Below are 7,658 nucleotides of genomic sequence, written 5' to 3' on the forward strand. Positions count from 1 at the left end.
TGAACAACAACATGCAGTCACTTAAAGTGTAAATTTGGTAAAAATCTTCTGTCTTTTACCATCTGACAACAAACAACCTAACATATAAACCTTAAATGAAAAGGCAGTACATCTCACTTATGCACAATACAAAAATCAACATTTAAAAATAAGCCTGACATTACTAATCTCTTTTTTCTTGGGATAGGAAAACAAACAAAAAAAATAAAATAAATAAAATAAAAAAAAATAAAAAAAAATAAATAAATAAATAAATATATATATATATATATATATATATATATATATATATAATGTAATATAATAATATATATATAAATACTCAGAGCCATGCCTTTATAAACATGAAATAAAGTGGGGAAAAACCCCTGAGTTATTTTGAACAATAGATGGTCCTATGTTCTCCCAGGCATTGTTAAGGAAGACTATTCATAAAATGAAAAGGCCAGAGCCTTGGGTAAATAATTCAGCAGATTAAATATTAACTTGAGTGAAGTATATTGGAAGGTTTATAAATCTATTGTGTACGGCTATTCAGACAGGTAATGTGGAAATGCACTGCTCTTGTTATCTGTACAGAATAAAGAAATAATGATAGCATAACGGCAACAAGAAAAGTTTATATCGTATATACAAATAACAGCGCTTCTGATCTCACAAAAGCAATTTTCCAGGAAAAAAAAATATCTTGAAGACGGGTGTTTAGCTGGGAATGGTTCATCTCACAAAGAAATGTAATGCAAGAAGGCTGAACAACAATACGGATTGCGCAGTATTCCACAGCGTGTGGACAACAATCTATTTATTCATCATTTATCTTATTTCAGCTTGTAATCTCGCTAAAATGAAACAAATGCTCTAGAAAAAAAAATATTAAAGCAGAATAGCAGAACAATCTGTAAGGAGTGTGAAGATTATTATATGAATGTTTGGAGTTTTCTCTGCCTTCATACATTAAAACCCAGTTCATATGGAACTTAAGGATAGGTGGAATTGGTGCAATAATTGAAATCATAAATACTTTATGCAGGCACGGACGGGTCGTTCGGCACCAGCCCTCCCTTTATTGCCGGTTTTGCAACATATCCATAACCTGGAGCCACCAGGTGAAACACTGCTTCCCAGAGTCTCCGGGTCAGCTTTGTCATTCCTGTGGCAAGGGAGCTACGTTTAGACACCCCCCACTCAATCCTCCCTTCCTACTCCCCGTCTAAGTAATACTGTCTGCCTATGCACAACTAACCCTGCCCCCTCGTGTGGCCAGCCCTGCCCCCTCGTGTGGCCACTCCACCCCCCTCGTGTGGCCACTCCACCCCCCTCGTGTGGCCACTCCACCCCCCTCGTGTGGCCACTCCACCCCCCTCGTGTGGCCACTCCACCATAGGAGGGAGAGGAGTGTAGAGTACATCATTTTAAAGGGCTAAAGTGGATTATAATCTTCAATCCAGCCCTGGTTTTAGGTTAGGCAGAACTGGAGCAAACAGGTCTCACTGTGTTTTTTTCTATATAGCTTAAAGGTCGTATTGCTTTGCTGGATTTTCCATAAACTTAAGTAGCATGTAGTGATTCCAACGCTGCCTTTACCGAGAAGTGACTCGTTTATTTAACAATGTGCATTACACCTCTTTAGTAGGCATTGTCTCACTACAATTTATCAACATTTCAGAACGATTGATGGAGTTTCTGAAACCATCAATATATATTAATTTATTTTACCAAAATGTATTTTTCCTCATACAGAACATCATTTTTGCTTCTCATTGTCTTTGTTAGCTACTATGAGCTTTACATCTGTAATTATCTGGAAGAATGATATCAGCAGTCAAATAATTCATTTAATGCTCCAGGAATTATTTGGAATATATTGGCTTAGATTAGCGTCACCATTAGGGCCTCTTCTTAACCTCAAAAATTACAGATCCACCTCCACGCATTTGGCGATAGGCTGAACGCTTATTTAACTATTGGAAGCCTGTTAAGGACCCTAAAGAAGTGGTCCACAAGGGTTGGGGGGCCACTTGATCTAGATTAGAGTTTCTCAATGTCACTTCTCAAGTGTCCCCACATGATGTGGTGTCGGGATAGAAGTACAAGAAGATCAACCAATTCATTGCTGTGCCAATATTAGTCAGCGGCTCTTCTAGGAGAACGAAGACAAACCCTGCAGTGTTGAGAAATTGTAGTCTAGACAAAAAGACAATCCCTACTGGAGAGTGTGCATTGTGTGCATCCACCCCTCTGGGAGCTTTTTGTCACAGGTAATGAATATGATGCATTTGTGATCATCGATATTACAGCTGATAGGGACTTCATCTCCATATGTGGAAACCCTTCAGGATTGACCCAGAGTCTCCAGGTTCAGCTTTGCTTCCCCAGGTCCCCATGTCAGTTTCTTCTTTCTCTGGGCAGGAGAGTGACATGTGGTGACGTCTACTCCCATCCCATGTTCCACCCACTCCCCACCCAGTTCTCTACTACTAAGGGCTCTCCGGGACTAGCCCTGCCACTACATGAAACCTCTTCCTATGAAGAGAGAGAGCTCCAGGTACCTACTTTGGAAGTTCCCAAGAATGTTCATCTCCCATTGCTTGTCCAAGGAAAATGTTTCTATAGAGCTTTTTGATATAAAATTTCAAAAATGTTTATTTTATAAAACAAATACTTCATTCGCTCAGACTGATATCCACCAACATGGTATGTAAATGTTCCCTTACGGTATTTCCCATGATCCCGCAAAGGGACTGCACTGGAATCCTACAGTGTAGTAGGAAGTCACAACCTACTCCCTGGACTCTTATGCATTGTATTAGCTTCTACCATGTCAGCTGAGAGGCTGTTCCACTTATCTACTGCCCTCTCAGTAAATTAAAACTTCATTACATCATTACGCCTCTGACCTTGTAGTTTTAGATTACGACCTCTTGATACGATGCTCCGCAGACAGGATTTATACACTATCCCGAGCGAAACGTTAATAATTCAGGAAGCAGCGACATGGCTACAGTGTTTGAATTATTAACAAGCACAGAAAGAGAGACCAGAGGCTAACACGCTGCTACACAGCGCTAATGAAACATTCACACGAACAGTGTGAGAGATTAAATATTTCACACAGTTTCTCAACTGTGTAATCTGCCTATGTGTAATCCGGGAGGCATGCCGGCTCCCCAAACACATGTACAAAATGTTTAATAAATGGTAAAAAAATAAAAAAAGAAAGCAAAAGAGGAAGAAGTGGAACTGTTCATTTTAACAACTCTAAGTATTTTATTTGTTATTACCGCTATTTAGTGTTCCCTGAAAGGGACACTCCAGCCATCAGACGCACTTTATTACATTCGATAGCTGCATGGTCCATTTAAAATTCTGCGTTGTCCCCCTTGCAAATGCATAGGGGGATTTTCCAGGGCAGGCTCGGTGAGCAGCGTGAGTAGGGGGACCTTCTTGCACATGTGTGGACTGAGCTCCCATTGATCTCAATAAAGGATTTAGCCCCCCCCCAAGTGGTCTAGCAGGGTAAACCGCCTTTTGGGACGGTAACAACCTCAAAAATCAGGGTTTTTCATCTACCGATGGGAATCAGACTTTATTATACCTTTAATCATCACTGGGGCTATTTCTTAGCTCCAGTTGTATTGATTCCTCAGCCCGGTTATGTGTTGCACGTACTATGGCCTGAAGCCATGAAACCAGTTTGCGTCCCGTTTGACAGCTGTATTTATTACTTTTTATCTTCTCTGTTTAGTACATATTGTTAGCAGTGTATATAAATATACAAAAGCATACCTTACTACAGATAGCTTCACTGGGAACATTTTTATATTTCCATGCTATACACGTGGAGGTTTATTCACAAAACAGGTGTTTTGGGGTTTTTTTAACCACAAACTTCAAAGTAAATGTGATATATTTGCACCAATGGGAAGCAGTAGGAAGTTAAAGAGTATATTACAGCCACCAGCTCAGCATTACGTTAATTGGAATCCCACCTATGCATCTGTTATTGTTTCCCTGCCCTCAAGCTCCTTGGCTTTTAGGAAATACATGCTCTAACACACACCATACATCAAGACACCCTCCTCTACCTTGCACCACTAACACTAGACTCACCCCTGACACACCATAGCACAATACTGAGACACACATACTCACGCTAACACCAGACTTTCATGCTATCTTTATACATTCAAGTGTGATACAGTACCACACTAATGTCACACCATACCCACACACACACACACACACACTCTTGTCCCTGTGCAGCTCACACAGTTCTCCCACCTTATCCTTCCCTTTCCCTCTTACCCCCCACGCAGAGCTTGGTAATCTCTGCAGGTCTAGTGCTCAATACAAACTGCTGCCCTACAACTGCAGGGTCACAACACGTTCGACGCACCCACGTGTCCTAGCGTGACGACCACCACCATGCCTGGGAACTAAATGTGCTTCAGTTACCCGGAGCCTTCCCTTGCGGGACGCGGCCAGGACTACCCGCCGACGTCGGCGGCGGTCCTGCCGAGGTCAGCGGTAAACACCACAATTTAAATGGAAAATGGGCGGGGAGCGGGGTGTGGATTTGGGTCTTGACCCGAAGAACCGGTGCGTCACCCAGCAATCCAAGCAAACCCGAAGAGTTCCCAGGTATGCCCACCATACTAATTTTTTTTGTATTAGTTTACTAACAACATATAAAATATTCCATTTGTTAAAATTGTTAAAAAACATCACATCAATATTACTATTATGCAGAGCACAAGGAGCAATATGTGCTTAATACTAAATTTTAAGACAATACATTTCACATACATGACATACTAGGATTCCATTAGTCTTTAAAATGCTTATCTGCCTGTGCCCGGTGGGAATAGACATTTGTGGGAATGCTGTTATTAGGCTGTTACCTCGCTATCAAATTATAATGAGATTTATGGAGTAGTAGGGTTGTCAAATTTCAACAGTCTAAATTGCCGTTGGACAGGTATTTTATCCAATATTCCAAAGAGGTATAGATTGTACTTTTCCAGATGGTTTGGGCCAGGATCCCTTTCTCCATATGACATTGGTATATTAATTGAGATTTTATCTTTATCTATGGGAATGGGTCTGAGGATCTCCAGTTTCTGGCAATAACTATCTTTATCGCTGTCAATAAATGTAACAAAACCTTTTTGTAATATTAGGTAGATTTAAATGGAGTAATGGTTTTTCTGGGGTTAATTCCCAGTGGGCACCACATTTGATTACCAATCTCTGACACCCTTTGCCATAATCTATTTATCGAGGTACAACCCCACCATATACGAAGGGTGTCACCTCTGTTCCACATCTCCAACAATTAGGTAGGTTATTAGGGAGCATTTTTGCCAGTGATGAAGGTACCAAATACCACCTATTCATCAGTTTAAACTGGAGCTCATTCAGATTCAAACAATGTATATACCGTATTGGTTCGATTACAGGCCGCACCCGAATATAGGCCGCACTCTAAAAGTTAGGTGCTTTTTTTAAGAAAAACATTTCTTAGTAAAAAAACCAAAAAACCCACAATGGAATAGATACGCTGCCACTCTGCCCACCCCCCGAGATATGCTGCCACTCTGCCACCAAGATGTGCCCCACTCCCGAGATATGCTGCCACCATGTGCATGCATGGGAGCACTTTCCTGCCTATGATTGGCTGCTTCAAGCAGCTAAAAGTGGTGTGGAAGTCAGACAGCAGAGGGGCAAGGTGTGCTGCAGCTTCTCCTTAACCTATGAAAGACCATGGAAGGTACCATTGTATCTGAAGGATTGTGTGCAAATTGACTATGAGGATATAATAGTATGCTCTCTGGTTTTTGCACCAGCAAGGCACTCCCTTGGCTCAAGATTGTTGGACAGATTACAAAAAAGTGCTTGGAGGGAGTGCCCATTACACCTAAATGGCAGAAATTCCAACATTCTCTATTGGCTGAAGAACTTGTCTTTAATTATTCTTTAAGATCTATCATCGGCCAGTCCATACTGTGCTGTTTTGTTAAGAGGCTTTTAACTTTAACTGAAACTTACCTTGAATTATTTGCTTTATTTAGCAGGCAACTCCCCACCCGTCTGCCCAGCATGCACAGCAGATAAGCAACTGGGACTAACGACAAGGGGTTACAAATACTCGCTCCACATGCCACCAGTGACGTCGAACTCAATGGAAGATGTATATTTAATACAACGGCAGCCGTATCGAAAGAAATTCTAAAGAATGAGTCAATGTACACACTTAAAGCATTAAACAGTTACACTTTCCGTTAGAGCCCAAATGTCAAAAAGCATGATGGGAAGGTCATTGGTAAAAGGTCATTTTCTTTGGTTTAAAGAAGAAACTTCTAGATAAATGAAAATCTAGACTGGTCTGTCATGGGATCCAGTCACCTTTACGGTGTTTACAAAGTCAGTCTAGATTGTAAAATGATGGATCATGATAGAAGAATTGCTGCCATAATCAATGTTGTACGCTCACAACCATAAACGTGGCATGTTCTGTGTTTCCACCTCAACTATTTTTTTAATTTTTTTTGGCAATTAACATTTGCAGGGAAGAATATATGGATTGGGTTAATAAAGAGATGGTGTCAGCTCTGCAGCTAGATGCTTTGTAAACCCCAATAAGGAGAAAGATTTCCAGTCCACATTTTGCAACAGAGGAAGCCATTACTGGCAGGAAAACACTCCTATTAATATTAATGGGAGCACTTTCCGCACATGCAGGAAGGGGGCACATAAGACACCCATAGAACTCTTGGGCATCAAAAAATGCACTACCACCATACCCAGGAACATCCTCTACAGGCGGGGCTAGCCCCAAACACTGGCCCCGAACGTAGTAGAGGGGAAGTGGGCAGGGAATGGGGCGCGCCTCAACCTGGAGATTCTCCGAGGAGAGAAGTGAAGCTTAACCCGGAGTCTCTGGGCAAAACCTGGTAAGACTACTGCACATAAATAAATACAAATCCCATTAATTTAAAGGAGACATATAGCTATTATAAACATTAACGAGCATATGATGGTTGGAGAATCCTTTTAAGCTCCTACCCTATGCACATAATGCGTGTATAAAGATGAAAAAAGCATGTATGTATGTATGTATGTATGTATGTATGTATTATATATATATATATATATATATATATATATATATATATATATATATATATGTATAAAGATGAAAAAAGCATGTATGTATATATATATATATATATATATATATATATATATATATATATATAATATCTTTGTTATATACTATAGGTTTACATATACAGAATATTAAACTAGAAAAAATAATTGAAAATGCCAAAATTTTTAATTAGTTTAAGATACCTGCAGAATTTACTTCTCAATTTACATGGATTGTTATGTACATTACTTCCCACAAGTTACGGCACGAAAAGAAATTCACTGGCATATTTCCGGAGAAAGAAATATAAAAACACACAAAACATTCCTCTGGAGCAGTTTCCACGTACAGCAGAGGGTCGGTTACCTGACTCTATTCTATTTTGATTATTTCAATTGAAAAAATTGAGTATTTATTTGAAATTCATGCCTTTTATTGGGCCGACAGATAAAAATATAGATACAAAAGCTTACAAAACTATATATTTTTAATAAATTACATTTAAAAA

This window comes from Sceloporus occidentalis, unplaced genomic scaffold, assembly GCF_023333645.1.
Source record: "Sceloporus occidentalis isolate IW3139 unplaced genomic scaffold, rSceOcc1.0.p SCAF_97, whole genome shotgun sequence".
NCBI classification, from domain to species: Eukaryota; Metazoa; Chordata; class Lepidosauria; order Squamata; family Phrynosomatidae; genus Sceloporus; species Sceloporus occidentalis.